The sequence below is a fragment of the Lasioglossum baleicum genome, chromosome 3 (genome assembly GCF_051020765.1).
Source record: "Lasioglossum baleicum chromosome 3, iyLasBale1, whole genome shotgun sequence".
In the NCBI taxonomy this organism is placed as follows: domain Eukaryota; kingdom Metazoa; phylum Arthropoda; class Insecta; order Hymenoptera; family Halictidae; genus Lasioglossum; species Lasioglossum baleicum.
The window spans coordinates 20,600,691-20,622,126 of record NC_134931.1 but is presented as its reverse complement, the minus strand read 5'-3'; the positions used below and the strand labels follow the sequence as shown (position 1 = coordinate 20,622,126).

At 38.5% G+C, this 21,436-nt stretch overlaps 1 protein-coding gene across 4 annotated transcripts in view; it reads left to right on the top strand.

Annotated features, from left to right (window-relative positions):
• The first annotated feature begins 3,623 nt into the window (after window positions 1-3,623).
• LOC143207529 (synaptic vesicle glycoprotein 2B) overlaps window positions 3,624-21,436 on the top strand; it is a 42,545-nt gene continuing 24,732 nt past the window's right edge. For 2 of the 4 annotated variants that reach the window (XM_076421126.1, XM_076421128.1), the window contains exon 1: window positions 3,624-3,881. The gene's annotated coding sequence lies outside the window, so the exon portion shown is untranslated. Of the gene's footprint in view, window positions 3,882-14,517; window positions 15,246-20,654; window positions 20,802-21,436 lie in introns of those variants that run through there. The other 2 variants (XM_076421129.1, XM_076421127.1) reach the window with 2 other exon arrangements.

Below are 21,436 nucleotides of genomic sequence, written 5' to 3'. Positions count from 1 at the left end.
CTACGTACATTCGCGTTCACGATGGATATTTCGCCGTGGTCTACGTTTTACAATTTTATTCCTCTCATTGTTAGGGCAGTGCTACCCCAAACTTTTTTTCTGCTCGTGGCGCACTTTACAGCAAATAAAAAAATTGCGGCGCATGTATTTTAGTAGCTAATTATTTTTAACTCATTTTCTATATAACGTTAATTATTTCGCGGCGCACGGTTTGGGAAGCACTGTCTCAGGGATGAATTATTTCTTACAACTGACTTGGACAATTTCTATTGTACATAAAAATCCGCAGTCTCCCAGTAAGCAATTCGGTCTTGATTTGGTATGAATTTGGCGACAAGCTTTGTTCGGTACCAAAATTCCATGCTAAACGGAGGCCAAATCCAGATCGAACCTTGGCCTAATTACAGAGGGCAGGTCGGTCGCATTAAGAGCGAACCTAATGCGATTATTTCAAGACTTATAAACATTTAAATTATTAAAAATGCATGCAACTTAAAACTGTACAATTTAGAAATTTTAATAAAATTTGATTCTCCGTCCTACGGCAAAGTTTACTCCGATTTTGTTCGATATTTACTCTTAGAGCAAGACTGGCTCCGCTTTTCGTGCAACCGACCTGCCCTCTATGAGGAGGCCAAGGTTTGGTCTCAATTTGGCTTCCATATGGAATTTTTGGCTGGGTATATTTGACGACAGGCTGTGGCCGGCAGAATCGAAGCAAATAAGGACCAAATCCTGTTCGAAACATGCGATTCGCTCGCGAAGTATAATCGCAGACATCTGCAGCAAGAGGGTCAAGGAGGCTAAGCCTCTGTCTTGAGCGAGACATGTGTACCGAAGGATGGAAGATGCTGGATGTTTGTTGTGGTCGCAGGACGAGTCTCCATGGAAGCGCAGAATTGGCGGAGAGGCGGTGTTTGACAACACAGTGCTTGTTGCTCGAGGCAGTTACCTTTCGATACCAAACGTGGAGAACGATGGCGCGTGAGACATTAGAGTCTGACAGCCGGACATGGATAAATTGACAATGTGACTCACGTGTAAATGACATCTAATTGGGTCATTATCTCGCAAGTCCCTTCTTAAAGTGGCCACAGACGCAATGAGAAGGCTTCGCCGGACAGAGCGACGTAAAACGCTCGGCTAATTCCTTGATAGAGAAGCGTCAAGTAAAATTCGATCAACGCGAGAGCGTACCGCGCGGCGTTCTAGCATTCCGGGCGGGTATCGCTGGAACCAAATGAGCCGAGCCGTTTCACGGGATGCCACAGTGGGGTATTTGCCCGATTTCAGCGGCCACAGCTAGTTCAAAATTCACTCAATATTGAAACTGCTGTAACTTTGCTGAAATTTATCCAAATTTGATGAAAAAACAACTATTTTAAAGCTTGAGATTTCTACTTTTTGTACTGTGTGCCGTTTTTACCGAAACAGATGGTTTGAGTGCAAAATTTGTCCATACAGAGGAGCATATCAGATTGCAAAGTTTGTAGGTATTTTTCAATCAGATACTGCGGATTGTAATCAATATTTTAATGTTATTCGTCTATTTTATGTACACTATCGAAAAGTGTAATCGTTTACAATAAAAATATCTTTTGAAAATAGTTATCACAAAGAATAGTCTCCGTTATTTGTAGCAGTATGGAAAAATGTTACGAACAAAATTTGCACGGTACAGAGGGGGACATGTTGTGGCACAAACATTTTCTATTTGGGGGTGGATATTCAACGAACTCGAGAGCCACGAAAATTTTACAATTTTTTAATAATTGTTGTAAATAAAAATTGAATTTTGACCGATGGAATCGGGCAAATACCCCACTGTGGGATGTGTCGGAAGGTTGCTCGTATCGTTCGCATCTCTCGGGAACCAATCAGCGATCGAATTACCTTGAATTGGTAACAATTATGCTTTGTCTTTCTTCGGCTCGTTAGAACGTCACGCTGACAGACATGTCAACCGCCTGGGCAACATCCGTCAGGATGAGCACTCGTTACGTGTGGTACCATTGTCGGGGGCCGATTGAAAACATCGTTTCGTATTGTTTTGTCTTGGCGAAGTGGACCGTGGGAATACAAGAGAGTGAGCGGCACATAGTATTTCAGGGGAACTCGTGGCAACCGGCTCTCGGTAGCTTTTCTTACCGTCATTCATGATACGATGGCACGCCAATAGGATGATTGCCTGACGGCCAGTGCCTAAAGTGGATAAAGTCTTCTATAGTAATTTAACTCGAGCAGGGCACAGGGGTGCAGAGACCGGCCCTTCGGTGATTTCGCTTTTTATTTTTTAATTCGTTAATGTAGATGCCAATATATTTGATTAGTAAAAAAGTTTTCTCGACTCGCCAGAGTTAGACACCGCTCGTTTTCTTCCTTTTCTTTTTTTGTTTCATTCGAAAATCACTTTGCAAGGAAACATGTGTAAATTATTATTATGGTATTGCGTATCAATGCACTTGCTATTAATCTAATCAGTTGATTGCATTAATGGCTGCTATCTCACACACATTTCTCCTTTGTAGGTCAATCAAAAGGGACGCTGCGCTGTGTGTGCTAGTAGTGAACTGATTAACAAGCCTCAATAATGTTTATGCCGAATTGTGTCGTCGATTACCAAGAAATAATGGTTTACATGCTCGAGAGTTCCAAGGTGAAAACCATTTATCAGCAAGAAAAATAAAATTATGCTTTTTACAATTCGCCGAAAAATTTATTTACAAAAGTAATTCGTTCTGCGGCACACTATTATTGTCTGATGAGAGTGAATTCAACGTTTTTGGTAGCGATGGATGTGAAAAACGTTTGGAGGAAACAGAACACAGAATTGGAATCGCGAGATCTACGGCCGACTGCTATTAAACATAATGGTGCATCTGTATTAGTTTGGGGCTGTACGGCATCTAGTGGAGTGGCAAACCTTGTGTTCATTGACGGAATAATGGACAAAACAAAGTACAATATAAATAACTATTAAATGTTCCGTTCGAATACTTTTGTGTGTCACTTTTAGTACGTATTTACAATAAATGTAAATATCGTAAAAACGCTGAATATTGTTGGATTATTTTCGAGTGTTACTTCAGACCCACCCCTCGTTATATGTGGCAAAGTACATCGAATACTTCAAAGTAACATACACATTGCATTATTTAAATGTTAGAATTGTAAGCGTTCGAATACTTTCGCGTATGAGTGTACATAGGCACTTGAGTAACATAACCCCCACCCCAAAAGATATAGCAAATGTGGCGTCTCCATATAGTTTACTCTACAGTTTTTTTTATACGGCCGGGGGGCTATTGTATTCAAGAAAAACGTCGAGGTCCTCTATAAATTGGGACTGACATGGCGGTTGAGGGGCGACGACATCCCCGCGTCGATCGTAAATCGATTGATCCAGGGAGGACCTCGCGGTTCGGTAGTTATCCTTAACCGTGAATTTGATTACTTCCGTGAAGCTGTCAATGGTCGTCGATTATCTCCCTTTGCGTCTTTGCTACACCTTTTTTTTCTAGTGCTCGATGAGGGGAGCGGGGGCGGCGGGGAGTGAGGGAGGCGAAGGAGTGGGAAGAGAGTCCGGGTTGAGCTTGATTTCGCGGTCCCGTGCGACGTCCCTGAGATGGCAGTGGTACTAACAGATTGACAGACGTACTCGCCGCGAACTGACCCCCTCGTAGTGATTTAGTTATCCCGCTATCGACGCCACGCCGAGTCGTGATAGCACTTCCTACCAAGGGAAGGAACGAAGAAACAACGGACAGAGAACAGAACAGAAAAGTGCCGCCGGAAGTGTTGAATCAGAAGGTATCGTGCGGTTTCCGCTGAATGAACCTCTGCTGGTTCGGGATCGTCTCGGGGCGAGATATTATGATTAGGTAAATATGTACATGTATACGTGCTTACCATTTAACGGGTCCACCGGGGGACAGGAAGTCAAGCGAAATTTACATTCTTCTGATTCGATTCTCTCCGCTTGATTACGACAGATCCCGTTCATTTAATAAGCTACTTCTCGATGGTTGCTAGACGATAGCTTTGTCCGAATGATTCTTGCTCTCGAGGATTTGTCAAGTTTTGGTCCTCGGGCGATGTTTCTTTTCGTCGTACCTTGAAGTTCGTTTTCTGCGAGACGGTTGCCCCGGGGGTAAAAGCTTCAGCAGACTGCGCATTCTAACTGAAATCTTTCTAATAACACGTTAAATGGGATGCTCGATAATTACGACCTTGATCTGCTAATGCGTGCGTGGGAATTCCAAATTATGAGAAATACTGGTTTATTAGGAAATGTACGACATTAAGCGGCTCTTTATTTGCTAAATCATAAGCCTGAACCAGCTCTGTTAGACTGTCTTGAAGCTCTAATAAACCTATTACCTCCGTGTCGGTTTGAGGAAGAACTTATGGTTCTATCTTAATATTATCTTTGCGCTCGAAATGATTCGACGTATCAATTTTCGCGAGCTCGTTCAAAAATTAGGGTTTATATTGCGGCAATGACGAATTTTCGTAAATAGTATGCCAATCCTTTTAATTGGTTTATGCTATTGTGACAATTTTCTCGGTTAATTTATTTCTCTTTCTCGGTACATGTATAGTTGAAAAAATATTTCTTTTCTATGTAGTCAATTTTTGAAACGACGACGGAACTTCAGCAATTTTCTTGACTCAATTTTGGATCTTTGGGGTGCAAACACCCTTATTTGCAGACAGATCAAGGTGTCTCCATTCGTAAAACTATAACAGATATTTAAAAAAATGTATCGAATCAAAATCGAGCGATATTTTGCGTGAGTTAAAATTGTTGTATCAATAAATGAAACCTGTGTTCGACATGCCGATGTATCGGTTCGGCAAGATTTTCATGACGATTTCCAATGATTACCGATGATTCCAATGATATTCTTCAGTGTGATATCTAAATTTTCAGTATAACAAATATCGACACTTTACGGTGCACATTTTGTTTTTGTTTTACTATACCGCGATAGCTATTACCCTCCGTGTAGCGATGGTTACTCGATCGTAGAGTTGGGCATTAATCGATTAACATTTTAATCATGATTGATTGATTGATTAATGTATACGATTAAATGAAGAAATCGTCGAAAAATCGGCGATTCATTCGATCGATTGTTGATTAAATGAAGAAATCATCGAAAAATCGGCGATTGATTCAATCGATTGAATTAATCGTCAATCGTTAATGAAAAGAAGGAATCGTCGAAAAAAAACATAGAAGCACGAAAACAGAATTTGTATTATGGACCAAATGACAATATGTACACCTAAACTCGGTTTACATTTTTTTCAGTATTAATACAGTTCTGATTACGTATTTCATTTCGAAATTTCAGCAGTTAATCATTGAACAATTATCCGATTGACGATTAATAATCGTTAATCGCAGTTAACGATTAATAAGTATTTAATCGTTAACCCCAATTTTTTAACGACTAAACGAGGAGATTAATTGTTAATTGCGATTAACGATTGAAGTAGAAATTGAAGTAGAAAGCTTCAAGCTTTTGGATCCACTGTACATTTTCGTATTATGCCTTTCTCCGCAAAAATTCTGACCGTGGTTACTGTGGCTTCTCAGCCATCATAATCCATCATAATTAATAACAACAGATTACAGTGCAATTTACAATCGAAACCTTTAATTTTTGAAAGAGCTATTCGAATGATACCGTCTTATATCCTCTGCACTTAGCGATTACACGATGGTTGCTAGCTAGGTGAATTATCGAGAATTTGCATTCGTAATGTTGATTGCTATCGCGACTTTAAAATCCACCGATTCACGAGTGGATGCGTACAGCGTACAGTCGTCCAAATGAACGTCATATCTTCATCATTGAAGCACAATTCAAATCATTGTAGATTTGTTTATTTACGCTAATGATCAGATCCTTTCGACACGGAAAAATGATTTACAGACTTATTTATACAGAGCCAAGTAAAATTTTTTTATTCACACAGAAATTAATTGTGGAACACGAGTGATTCGAGTTTCTTAATTTTATCAAAAGGAAATAATGTATTATCAAAATCGTGTGTGGTTTATCGTTAAAAACTGTTATAGAGTCTTTTTAACAATAAAATCTACTCTGTGTATCGCGTCCTTATAAAAAAAAACTTTTTAAAAACCACGCTTACATTAAAATGCACTGAAAAAGAAGCAAATAATTTTTTTCCTGGTTCTCCATAAAATACCGAATCCAGTTAAATGATTAATAATATTTTTCCCCAAAATTTTAAGCGATTAGTTGAAATCATCTTCTGTTATAAAATCAGTGTCGGAATAGATAGAAAAATTTAATATAAATTTTTTGGAGATATTTGTCTGTAACGCTTTATAATTTCCACCCTGTATATATACTTTATTTTCCAAAACAAACCTCTCTAGATTTTATGTTCACCTATATGTTGATCTTTATATACACATATGTACTTATATAAGAATGAAGAACGAAATCCTTAGTCCCGCGGAATTGAAATGCGTCACGTGCCATGAAACAGAGTTCACGTTATAATAAAGAAGCCATACAAATCTCGAACATTATATAATTAATTCCAATAGAAATTTAACAGGTCTCTACAAAATATAGGAATTCTGCAGCGCAAATAACATTGTTTATCATAAATTATGTATTTATAAACTTTCTTGACAAACGTTATTATAATTAGTATCTCATTTTAATCTGTCAATCAGTATATCAAACTCAATTTGATCGATCTTACAATACAATACATCTAATCTCAAACAAATTCAGAAAAGTGAGGTTCGGACTTATAATTGGGTATTTAACCTTGGATATTTTTCTGCTAAGAAGTAATTAATTTGTCCATTATAGCATTGGTAATAATTAGTAAGGAAAGTTCATTATATCGTAATAACTTGAAGCTTTTGAAATGTGTGGTTTTGATTGACGAAAATATTGTGTCGCGCAGATTGCTAACAGGCCAGGAAGTGTCGCATCGTCCCCGTTTGTTACCACGTTTTTATTAGCTCGCTTTCTTGTTTGTTTGTCTGTTCGGTGGCAAATTTTGCAATTGATTTTAAACTAACTTCCTGATGAGCTAGAGACTTGAAATCGGTTACATGTTTCAAAATACACACCTCGATCGTTTTGTTTGTGCGGACGTTTGTTTACACTATTCCATAGTACGAAATTATTAGGCAGGAATGTTGGATTCGCTTCTCGACTGTCGTAAATATTCAACGGGGTGCAGCAGATAAGCGATTTCGTCGTCAAATCAGCTTACAGGGTACGCTAATAAGCCTAGTATGATTTCGACCGGAAATAGATGATACCGACCGTTCGTGACACGTACGAACACTCACGGTGGATGTAATCGTGTTTAAAGTAGTACTTTTTGATACTTGTTCGCTCCGGTGTTGCACACTGCGCACGAGTAACGTTCCTCTATTGAGCTGAAACTTTATTACTAGATTACGGCTGACCATGTGAATTCCTATTTTAACATCTGTTGCATACTAACCAGAATCGTCTGAATAATTCCCTCGTCGCGTCGATTCAAACCTCGGTTACTCTAAAAATAGGATCACGATTTTCTGGTAGATGTATACTTTTTCTCGTTGTTTCTGTCATTGTTCGAAACGGAGATTGGGGCGGAGATTGGGGTATGCGACCACGCATACGACAATACAGTATTAGCAATAGTTTTCTGCAAATATCTCGTAAACTAAGACCGAGCACCGAATGGATGTAATGACAAAATTTGTTCAGAATGTCGTCCTCGACAACATATGTCAAGGTCAAGGTGATCCGAGATGGCTGGATGTAGTGGCTCGTAAGCAAACCAGTTGAAACGTTGAAACTACCTGCTCCAATCACTCTTTTTAACCGACTTCGAAAAAGGAGGAGGTTACTCAATTCAATGGAAATTATTTTATACTTTTTAGTGCGTTTTTTCGAAGTCGGTTTAATTTTTTTGTTATTTTTGCGAATATCTCGGGCAACCAAGGCCGAGCGACGGATAATTTATAAAGCGAAGTTGTTCAGAATGGTGTCCTTGACAACATATGACAAGGTGAAGGTCATCCGAGATGGCTCCCTCAAAGCTACATTCACCCTTTTGCTTTTATGTAATTTTTATCAAGGTCGCCTTCGTTCCTTTAAATCGAACCACCCCTTTCCAAACATCTACAATGATAGTTCCTTTCGTTACGAATTCTGTGATCGTAATTACTCAAGGACGTTCAAGGTCACGGATAGAAAAGAACCTGATCAATTCTTGATGTTGCGATATGCGAAACGGATGAAAATGTCAGATCAACAAAACGATCAATATAACAACTGAAGAGCAAGAATACGTCTTTCATGCTAAATGATAATGCTATAATAATACTCGTGAAAGTTTGCTTCTCTACATCTGTCAAGTTTCTTCCATTCAACCTTTTTCCATTCGATGTTCGCGGAGAGAAAACGTAAAGAAGAATGGAATATTCGTCGCAATTATCGTTTCGAAATCTCATCGAAATATGCGAAGAATAAATTCGAATGTTGCCGTGTGACGTATGTAAAGTTACATTGCGACAAACATAGTGCGTAGATCTAGCGCGCACCGAGTTCGTGATTTACAATATGACGGCCGAGACTTGTATGTCTCTAGATTCATTGACGGACAGATTTATTGTTCGCATACGACTGATCTATTTAAAATTTTCTCGTGAAACCGGATCCGAGTGTGTGAAATAGGTAAGGGATTGTTTCGGATCGACTAGCGTTGCGTAATGGAGAAATGAAATATTAGTTCCTTTAACAGAAATCAAGAATCTAATTTATTACTTAAACAACTGAATATCTGAATGATAAAACGAATTGCAATTGGTGATTGATAACTTAGGAAAAACGCCGAAAAAAGCGGTTTTTACTTTTTTAAACTATGACGCACCACTCACAAAAATCTGAAAAAAATTGAGCATAATACTTTTGATAATATCTCGTTGCTAAATTAAATCTGGAGAAGCACCTTTCAGATTTCTATATCAAATCTGCATTATTTCGATTTTTTTCGTGTTTTTCATTTTTTACAAGCAGAGCTTGCAACGGAAAAATCTTGAAATGATACCTACTATGTGGCTTGGTATCCGAAATGTGTCAGATTTTTTTCAGAATTTTTAATTGTCAATAAATAGGGAAAATGGGCCAAAAACTGGTTTTCCGATTTTTCTCGATAACTACCCTTGCAGATGAGATAGGGGGCTGAAACTTGGCAGAGAGGGTATTTTTGGGTAGGCTATCGAAGGGTCCAAGTTCGATTGAAATCCCGCCGGGGGCGAATTTCACCATTAAACTTTGGATAATAAAAATAATTAAGGAATAATTTTTAGCAAATTTTACAATCAATTACGTCCAAACACTTGCGCTGTTGTCGAAACTAAACTAAATGCATCTACAGTAGTGAGAACACGACTTTTCGAAATATAAACAAACACCATGGGAGGTGTTCCGCGAGAAGATAGTTTTGAAAAATCGGCGGAAAAACGGTTTCGAAAACCAGGATGCCCCCCTTTAAAAGTTCTCTCTATTAAATTGCTGACATATTTATACGAATGAGGAAGCTTTGTGACGCAACAACCCTTCGGACTTGTTCGGTTTCGCCGAAACGATACGTATCCGAGTTTCATTCAGCTTCCACCCACGCACGGTGCAACCGTGCACTATATGACGCGTGATCCGCGCGATTTTTATGCTGCTCGCCGGTTGATTGTCCCCCCGAGCATGTTGGTGACGTCAGTAACGCTCGGTGACTCACTATGTATAAGCCGCGTACACTATAGCGAACGCACATGATCGTACACACGCACGATTCGTATTACTTTCACGCGTATGTATTTGAACAGACGCACAATCGTGTCTACGATCGTCGAACGTATATCCACGTAGGTATGTACAGGCTGTATAAAATGTAAAGGTCATCTGTCGTAGGGGTGAATCTACACCTCTGGACCGGTGGACATCTGTAAAAGAAACTTGACAGAAAATTCTTTACAACAAAGACAGAAGGAGCCATATATCGCAAACAAATAGTTGTTGAAATATAAGCTGCTAAAATTTTTGCAAAATTTGATTGTGTAGAATTATACGTATAGACAAAAAAGCCTACATGATCGTGTACGTGCCCCGAGACAAACGAAATTTTAAAGTTCTGATCCTACTTGAGGATTAGACAATGCAACAGCGAATCACCAGCTTTGTTGATCTCATAGAGCCATAAAGATTCACACATGTGATCTGTTATTGAATCATTCTTAATGCAACCTCTACTTAGACTCTAGAGTGACATTAAAATAGTAAAAAAAATTTGTCGGTAAGGTAGGGACTGACATTGAAATGATAAAAATTTTTTTTTCGAATCGCCAAAAATCCTTCTGGCAATCATCATTTTAGTAAAAAAAGAACCGATTCCCAAAATTTCATCCAATTTCGAGCACGGACGTAAACGGAAACACATGAATTTATTTTACGTCGTTGTAGACAGGAGGCGTCAATCTTTAAACTTATCAATCATTTATTCATGAAAGTTTTCTTTAAATATCTGTTCTTAGGTGAAACTGTATTTGGTAACAATGAGTGCGATACTTTATAAAAGAGTAAATATATTAAGCTTTAAAGTGAGGCTAGGTTTATTGTATATTTTTAATGAAATTATCACGGTTTGAATATTGACGATTTTTCGCCAATCGGAAATTTAATGTTCGAACACTTTCGAAACCGAACAATATTTTAATGATTTTATTTGCATATTTCCATTTAACAGTCTAGTGTTTAACACGCGTATGATTATTATTTGATGTGAGCAAGTGGTACCTTATCAATGTACCGCTTCTTATTCAAATGTCAGAGACTCCGAATCCCAAGGAGGAAGTACAAGATAGAAGCGCTCGTAGCCTTGAAATCAGAAGAATACATAGAAGGAAATCAAACTTTATCAAGAAATGTAATCACTAGACTGTGGATTTCAAGCATTTATGACAAAAATTAGTACAAAGTCGAATACAAGACAGTACAAGCAATTAAAGAATATTGTAATCAAACAGTTAAGAAAAGAGTGTAGATTGTATTGTATTTAAGTTCGTGTGTATTCACATAAATTAAATGGAAATTATTTCATACTTTTTAGTGCGTTTTTTCGAAGTCGGTTTAATTTTTCTGTAAAATAAAAATGATCTGTATTGATTGCGCGATACAGAAGTTACATACTACACTTGGGTGTTTTCTCTTATAATTTCAAAACTTCAAAAAACGAAAACAATTAATTAAAATTCGTCCAATGTTGCTATTTTACCGTTGAATCCCTAGTCTATTACATTAGGCTCGGGGAAGTCAGTTTCAAAATTTTTTCCCGAGCACATACTATCGTTATCGAGGATTCTTGTGAACAAATTAAATATAGTGTGTATTCAGGCGCGCCGAGATACGCGCGGCACGATGAGAACCGCGACTACATTGTCTTGTAGTGCTCAGCATTAATATACGCAATGATATACGACTATCATGTAATCGATTGTCTCGTCGCGAGATGATTGCCTCTATTTGTCTTTGTTTTGCTCGACGCGATGCCTTTCCCGGCATGTTCTCCTTAGCAAATGATCTATAGTAAGTTGCTTTTACTTTTTCTCGATAAAGGCGTTACTAATCGATGATACACTCCGCGACAAAAAAGATAGCACCTTTTTTCAGAAATATATTTTGAGTTGTGGCACTTTTCTTATGAATGAACGACACGTGGAGGCCTCGGAAGTCGATCAGTGATTCCTCAAGACATTCAATGTATCTTTGAAAACAACAAAGATATTTTTTGAGGTACAAACGTTAGGTGACTCGCTCTGTATACAATCTCGAATAAGTTAAGGAAATAATCTGAAAAAGCAAAGGAATAGGAGGTGATAAGAGAAAGACAGTTGTCGAACATCTAATTTATGTTTGTCAAATAGTTACAGAATGGTTAGTACAGAGTTGCCGATAATTGATACACGTCGTCCTGCGACATGCGAGTACAGGAATAGTGAGTGACTCGAACTTCGGGTACTTTCCGATATTTGGTTTACGGGAAACTAGTTTCGTGTTTCTAAATACTCTATCTAGAAATTTTCGAATTTTAGAGACACTGTCATAACAAATAGAGAAGTGTAGTTTCTAGTTTCTATTCGTAAGAAAGTTCTCACGAGTACATATACACAGCGAAATTCGACGGCTAGATATTTTCGTATTGACTTTTGGTCATTGTATGCTTCAACAATTATATAACCTGTCCATTCGAGAATTTCGAAGTGAAACCAGGTGCAAAATGAACTGACAAAATTTCCATCGACACAAATCAATTTCCTCAAAAATCACATGTGATTTTGTACTTGTAAATATAGACCAATTGATGGCAAAGAAGCAATGCCAAATTCACATATATATATCTTTCGCCGTTTTTTAAAATTGTATTTTTATTAATGAGTGTTTTATTTCTGTAATTTTTTATCCTAGGTTTATTGTGTTAATAAAGAGATAATTTGATTTCATCATTCAGTGTTTGTATCATCGTAAGTTTCTTACATGCGGCCCGCACGACATTTTTAAATTTGTAGCTGGTCCCTTGTAAAAAAAGGTTGCTCATCCCTGGGCTAGACACTCTCTGATCGTGCAACTTACTACTTGAACTTTCTTCTGTCCACCGCTGTGTATGGGTGAAAGAAATCTGAATTTAATTTTAGAAATATTCTAGAGACATGAACAGAGAGAAACTATTTTTCAACTGTTTGCGCAGATATTTACAGGCTATTTATCGCGGTAAGCGTAATTGCAAAAGCTCAGTAAACAGATCTACGAAGTAAACACCAAATTTATAGCCGCTCTTTTTGCGGAATTTCCCTGTTAGTCACGAAATTGCACAACACGGCGAAAATCTGGTTCCACTTTGGCGCTCGCTAAGACTCCTTAAGATTTACCGCAAACAATGTTTCCATTATCAAGTCCCCACGATTCTCTTACAACTCTGCAAATCTACACGGCCGCTGCCGTGCTCCCGCTGCGAAATCAGTATTTTCGTTTGCTTTCCGGGCAGCCTCGTCCTGTTCGAACAATGATTCATCGATTCGCCGCCATGGAAGATCGACACGTTTCGACATCTGTTTCCATGGACATATAAGCCGAAATAAATATTTCGTAATCGCTTCTGGGCGTCTGCGAGTGTCTCGCATATATTCGAATTTATCGCGCTCCAAATTGGTGTTATTAAACTCTTTTGTGTTCGACAGCCTTGATTACGTTCGACGCCATATGGAGAAAAAACGGAGAAAAATTCGTATCTTCTACAATTCTAGGCTAACTTATTTTCGAGCTAGGACTTCTCCATAATTTTTTGAACAGACAGATTTGAATTTTATTCAAATTTTCTATTAATTGGGTATTTAACACATCAATATTTTTCTCACAATTATATATACGGCCAAAATGGCGCCCCTAAATTTTGGCGCCCCGGACAAATGTCCTAGAGCGGGCCCTGCCAGTAGAAATACAATAGAAATAGAGTACAGCGTTCCCGCGATTAACGTGACTTTCGGGTACGCGGATGATGTGATCTTTTTTATCCCCACTACTAGGAGGTTCCCTCTTGGGCGGTCGACCTCGCTACAAAGAAATTAAGGTATTAGGGTGTTTAAATGGGGGTTTTATGATACTCGATGTATCATCTCAGGTGTGGAATAGCATTAGTACAATACAACAGTTTCCCGCTTAGCACCGTTGTGTACCCAGGATCGTCGTTTACTCTTGGAAAAGTTATCCAAGAAATCTCTATGTTCAGCACACACACGTAAAAAAACATGGCACCATTTCGTTTCCTGAGGCTCGATACCCCCGAGGTTCTCACAACAATCGCGGGAACACTGTACATCTCTCTCCCATGTCTTTGACAAGAGTGACGCGAGTGATTTGACGCGTGGTGTTTGGGTTAGGGTTGGGACTCTCTAATGACTGCGCCTTTGGGATTACGTTTTTCCGTTTCTGGCGCGTGTAAACATTGTATTTGGGCAATAGTGGCGTACATTTTCTTTCAAGTCATGCTGCCGTATCTGAAAAATTAGGCTGCTGCTTTTATACCATTCGTTTTACTATTTATTTTCTGTATGCTCAGATAGCATATCTGTATATTTGCAGGCATACTTATTCCTGTAATCTCTAAGAACTACATACCTATCATTTGTGGACAGTAATTTAGAGGGAAAGTTTCTGTACTTTTGTTATCTCCGTAAAAACTCATGTATTTAATCAATAATGTGATTAACATTAGTGCCAGTATCTTATCCTACACTAGAGACAGCAGCAGAGCGTTCATTTTGTCAAATTATTTTCTAATTTTGCTTATGTAGTTTTGAGACCCATCCTTGCTGCATGTGGGATATTACATCAAATGCTTGAATGTACGTATCTCATTAGTCGAATATTAGCATTGTAAGCGATCAAACACTTTCGCCTATGAGTGTAAATAAAATGCTATGTGTTCGTCGGATGAATTACGCGAATAACGCGTCCAAAACATCGTCGGTGTTTGAAAGAGAGCAGCAGAAACAAGTGATGGCGCAAACGACACGACGACGACGCGAGAGTTCAGCGGGGATATAATAAATCAGTCCGTCCGTTTGTCTAGATTTACGATCGTACGACAGTAAGCGATGACACCGTGGAATTCGAGGCGACGCTCCCCTCGGATGATGATTTTTAAATGAATTACGGTGATCGAACGTTCGAACCGCGGCCCAGAAAATCGGAACGGTTGCTGTCGGTCGGCCGCGTTCGGCTATATCGTTTGCTCTGATGCGAGAGAGCACATAGCATGTGTGCCTAGCGTCGCATAGCGTCGCGTGGAGAAATTACGCAACGCGGCGCGGCGGCCGGGCTGCGAGTACTCGCGTTATTCTCTGTTTATAAGAAGACACGTGTCCGCCCTCGTGTTCCTCGGTCGGCAGCCAAGAACCGGAAGTGTCCCGAAGAGAGCTTTGATCCAGAGGAACCACGATGCCGAGGCCTCTGTCACTCGACGACGATTCCTCCGCGTCTCGTTTACGACGGGTCCAGGCTTGCATTGGTTCTTTTCGAGCAGAGTGGGGGGAGATTAGTTACTCGTGGCCTCCCCTATATAAGGTTTGCGCTCAACCATCGCCGCTCGGTTGTTTCCCAATTCGGGCAACTTCTCCGAGACTTGGCAAACCGCACTCCGTAAGTCACACGCACGATATTTTTGCTTGTTTCTTCTTGTTCCTTTGTGTCTCGCTTGTCGCCGTCCTCGGCGAGCCGTTCGGTCGCCAGCACGATCGGCCCGTTCGCTTTTCAATGTGTTTTCCAGCACCGTTTGTTTCGCTATCCTTCGTCGATAAAACGTTTTACCGCGTGCGATGTACAGTAGGTCCAGAAAGTATTCGGATACCGAGTTTCCCAGTTTCGAGCAATTTACGACGTTCAACTCCGCGAGCATTCCGCGAACGAAAATGGTACAGCAATATGCCATCTTTGTCTGAACTTTTTTCTCGTCGAAGATCGGTACGAATTGAAACGTCTCTGTGAAAACATTGAAACATTTTCCTCGCCGCTGAACCCACCGACTATTTGAAGATTGAAGCTTCCCCTCTACGACGAACGCTTAAAACTCGACACACGATTTGTTCTATAGTCGATCTATCGATCTTTCACTGGAAAGTTTACCGCCATCTTTTACACCAAGGAAACCTATTCCTCGTTCATGTTCAATGAAGCAACCGCGAAAATCGTAGATCAAGATTAAACCAGTCGACCTGTGATAGATTCGTTCCGAGAAACATTTTTTTCTCGGAGAACAAATATCCTAGAGAGAAATGAATGGGTGGTCCGAGAAAGTGGAGGATTCGAGCTTTAATGAAAGTCGAAAATTGTTGTTGTACTATTTTTTATGGCGAAATTATTACAATTTTAAATATTGACAGCACGAAATCTGCGATTCGTAGACATTCCCTTGCCCTGTTCTCGCGCTTCTTGTATTTCTTTATCTTTCTATTTGCATATTTTGTATTGATAGTTACTTGCATTTGCTCGCAGCAATAATCCAACACCGCGAGAAGGGATCACGATCATCCCAGGCTCGCAGTCTGTCCGAATATATTGGTCCAGTACTGTATACAGACGTAGAGTTGAAGACAAATGAAATCAATTTACGAAGATTCTGTTCTAATCAACGTGAATACGATGTAGCAAGATTTATTAATAGACCGAGGGTTTTACGCGCTGGTACCACAAACAATTATTTAAAACTATCAGTTCGATATATCAAATTTGTTATTTTTCTAAATTAGTTTAAACCTCACGATTGTGGTGCAGTAAACGAATCTTAGAATCGAAAAATTACAGTTTAACAAACTGTTAAAAATGTGAAAGATTAAAAATGAGGAAGTGAAACATATTTTGAAGGTCAGGGCCAGACTCAGATAGCACAAACGCGTCTGCAGTTGGACATTCAGACGTCTTAATGATGTCCCGAATGTCCTACGAACATCTTCCGAACGTCTCCAAGAACGTCTTGTGTTACAAAACGTTCGGAACATCTATAAGACATCCGAATGTCCAACTGCAGACGTCTTAGAGAAGTCTTTGTGCTATCTGAGTATGTCAAAAGTAGTTAAGAAAGTAGCTCACACAGATATGTATTTATTGTCCACCAAAATTGGATTTTCTGAGAAGTAAAAATCATAGAACATTACTAGTTTCGATTGGTAATTAAAATGGAAAATTTTTTATCGTAGTGTTAAACAATTAGTGGCGCTCTCCCTGTATATAAGAAAGTCAGTGTTTATAGTCTTGTAAATTTACATAGAATGTAGGTCAAGCTTCACATTTAAATATATTACAAATAGTTCCGGCTATGCAGTCATCGTTATCTTCATTTATCTCCGTCGGTAAGGCTCCACTGGCCAGTGTGCGGCTTGCAAAATGATATTGCTCTTTAAAACAGTATAACTTTCTTACAATTGTACCAAACGACCTGATGTTCTGTAAGCAATTAGGAGAGGTGGTTTACTAAATGATCTGCAAAAAAGATTTTCCAAAAATTACAATTTACAAGGTCAACAATTTAAAACATTTTTGTTTGGGCCCTTAATGAAAATTTAAGCTACAGTAGCGGACAGATGTTTAAGACAGCTTTAAAGAAGACTATAACTTTTTTAATATTGTACTATACGATTTGAACTTTTTTGGGAAGCTAGAGCAATTAGTTTACTAAAGGATATGAAAAGAAATTTTTTCAAAAATTACAATTGATCGGAATTGTTGGAAAAATACTAAAAGTTGAATTTTTAACTTTTTTATGTGGGCCTATATTGAAAATTAAAAAAATACGTTTTGTAGATATCTGTGTCAATTAAACATATTCTGAAAATTTCGTCAAAATCGGTCGACGTTGCAATGAGCTACGAATGTTTAAAGATGGTAAAAATGGCAGATTTTCACGATTTATTGCCGAAAATCTTGATCTGACCTTGGCCTGAATTAACAGTATTAACAAAACTAAACACAAAGTACGTCGAATGTACTGTATTATGCTATTGAGCAGTGTTCTGAGAAGTGTACACACAATCTGGTGACTCCTCTGAGGACGGTGAATGTAGATGAAGCATACACTTGCATAACTAGTTTCCCAGAGAAGTTGATAACAACTTTGTCGAAAAAATTCTTGGAAAGCTTATAAAGCTATTGAAATATTTATATAAACCATTCGCACGTATGCGCGCGTTCTGGTAAAGAACAACCTTACATGTTTCCCGCCATAAGTTCTGAAGGTGACCTTCATGCGGACGCTGTTGTGCACGCGCGTCCATTATTATTTAGAAAAATTATCTACAGTGAACCACGAAAGTATTTGAACGCACTTTAAAACAGTATAAATTTTTTTATAATTGTACCGAACGACCTGATGTTTTTGTAAGCAATTAGAAGCACATTGGTTTGCTAAATGATCTGTAAAAACGATTTTAACAATCTCAAGAATTGTATTATTTCCATTTGATTCTAATTATTAAGAAACGAAGTAAATGTTTATGTAGCTTCTACGTTTTGGAAGTAATGCAATTTTTATTTATCCCGCATAAAAATCCTCGGTCTGGTGGTAATCTTTAATGGCCTACCGTATCTAACGTGATAAATGGACTGCGGATTTTATGTATCAGGTGATTGCATACCTGTAAGTTCGTACCCGATTTGAAAATAAAATGCAATGGTTCAATTTTAAAGAATACAGCTTTATCAATCTCAATTACATAGCCACCATTCTTTTTAGAGTTATTTAAATTGAAATATCTCCTGAACTACTAACTTTTCGACATACATAGGTTAGTACTTTTTTATAACGAATGTCCAGCTGCATCGATTGATGTATTAAAAAATACCTCATTCCATTGACAAAAATGAAGGTGACCTTCATATCTCTAAAAAAGATCACATAAAAACAAAAATTTTTTGATATCTTATGAGCCCCATTTTACCATTCAATTTTGTTCTTCAGACATTTGACGTATCTTTAAAAACAACAAAGATATTCAAAGTGGTCGAGTTAGGTGAAATACTCTGTATTATAGAAAATATACAGCAGCGGCCGAAAGTTTACTTCCAGTTAAAAATTCAACTTTTAGTATTTCTTCAACAATTCCGATCAATCGCAATTTTTGAAAAAATTTCTTTTCACACCCTTTAGTAAACTAATTGCTCTAGCTTCCCAAAAAAAGTTCAAATCGTATAGTACAATATTAAAAAAGTTATCGTCATCTTTATAGAGCGGTCTTAATCTTTCGTCCGCTACTGTAGCTAAAAATTTGTATGGACACGTTCCTGTTATTTTTTTAAACTAATGCGAAATGGTAACTTCTAGTGCTCCGTGAATCCAGTGTCGCCAACGTAGGGTCTAGCAGAGTAGCAGAATCGCTGGCGGACAAATGACAGGTCTCTATAAATCAAGATGAAGTACAGTTTGACGATTCGGATTCATCCTCTTGTGTCGTATGCACATGTACAACATACGTACACGCCGCTAAATAAACCGAAGTTTCGAACGCGTAGTGTTTTCTGCCACATCGCAATAGAAGTGGTTAAAGTCACTCAACGTGAAATTTAGCAATTCATTCCGCGTCATTTGACCCGCACAGTTATCGAGTGACGTAAGTCCAATATTTGGGGAATAGAATTTACGACGGGAGGAGATTCAGAGTAGGGCTGTAACTTTTCCGAAGCTTCGAAGGATTCGAAGGAACGAAGGGAACTTCGAACTTTCGAAGTTTCGAAGTTCCGAAGCCTCGAAGTCTTCCAAGTGCTTGAAATTTCAAAGTCTTCGAAACGTATGAAGTTGTAACTTATGAGTTCCATACCATGTCACGATTTTATTATTATTATTTATTATGAACGGACCGAGGTCCATTTACACAAATGTTTACAATATTAACTTTCAGTCACCGGTGACTGACACTGAACTTTCCGTTTTGATTTTTCGTAATTAAATTAAATTTAAAAGATTGCATTCTATTAATAAATTTCGGGATCATATCACGAATGTACTTAAAAAATAATACTTTGCAAACAAACTTTTAATGAGTTTTATTAAATTCGGTGACATCGGAACTTCGGAACTTCGAAGTTTCTGAAATCGACGCTCCGAAATTCAAAGCTTCGAAGCTTCGAAATCTTCGACCTTCGAAGGAGTTACAGCCCTAATTCAGAGTCGCGGGGGGGGGGTAACATTTTTCGCGTGTGTTCCATTATTCGGCACGGGGGGGCGCTGTCTGTCATTGTTGACGATACGACGACCTTCCGTGTATCGGGCAAACAGTCCGCGCGAATTTCGCGTAATTAAAGATCCAGGATCGTGGCGCGGGGACATCGGAAAGATCTGGAGCATTGTATTATTCTCGGAACGCAACCGGTTCGAACCACTTTTAAAGGTCTTGATGTTGAGAACACGTGTTCCGGCGGGGTTACAATCAGCCAGGGATAATTCGTTCGAGTGATTACGAGCGCGCAATTACACGAACCGCGGAATATGAAAAATTCGCCAACGTTCGCGCCGCGACATTTGCTCTTTTACGGTACATTCAGGGTTGCCACCTTTTCGGTCGAAACAAATTTGCGGGTTTCGGTTTTATTGGATAGATCTTCGGGATGTAGGAAAAATGATTCTTCAAATTTTTCAAGTGTCCCGTACACAGTGACATCTATCGTGGAATTTCTATGTTTACTTTTTGGCGATTTCCGACCACCTGTTGCTATAGTTGCCGCCACGATTAAGCCGGGGAACGATCATTCTTCTTAATTCGTCATCGTGTTATCGGTTATTGTGCCAGATCGTGTTATTCATTATTCCAGAACAGCTGAAATAACGTCTGTTATTTCTACATTTTGTTTACCCAGAAATATACATATATTTAAGGTTGCCGGCGCGCATATACGTATATAAAATTACAAGGTTTACAATAAGAACACAAAATAACGCTTCAACATTGCAATGAGGAGTTCAGAAGCGGTCAATTGTGATTCCTAAAAGTCAAATCTATGTCTGTCCGGTGCCCAAAATGTATACTCTTACGTTATCGACGAATAATTTGTAATATTCGGCAGATACCGTCTGTCACGAGGCATCCGAAGCAAGCATGATATCACAAGATGGCCGCCACTGACAGATTTTCGTAAATATAGAGTGATTTATCGTTCCAATCGAAAAAATCGCTCTTCATCGACATAGCCAGGACATGTACAAAGGCGGTGGTGTGTATTTTTAGTTGATTAATTAATTATTTAAACACGAAAAATGGGTTGGAAAAAATACAGCACCTCGAGGTTTCGAAATTTTGCACTAGTAGCAGCACTGTCTCTTTCCTAAACTGCACTGGAAACTGTATAAAAGTATTAATCATACATTACCTGTTCAATCACCAGTTCTCAGGAACAGAGATTTTTTTTAGACAAAGAATTTTCCTGTTTTATGCAATAAACGAGAACTGTGAATTATATAAAAAGTAATTATATAAAAACCGTGCCATTTAGCCCTATCTTTCAAGCGAACTGTGCGATCAATGTTTTAATAATCGTTGGTGCGATTTTTGGAAAGCTGCTTTCGAGAAAACTGCATATTCAGACTTCGAGAAAAAATTTAAACTACCACGAACAAAACCCATTTTTCATCGTAGCATGAATCATCGATACCAGAACCATAAAATAAATCCTTGGGATTGAAAGCTAGCACTCCGACAAACAAGTTAACCGATATGCGCGCTATTCCTGCTCCTTTTATAGTAGGTGTTAATACAACACACATACAGCAACAAATAACAAAACTTTTATATCAGAGGATTTAATCTTAACACGCAGAACTCTCTCTCTCTCTGTTTAAAATAAAAACT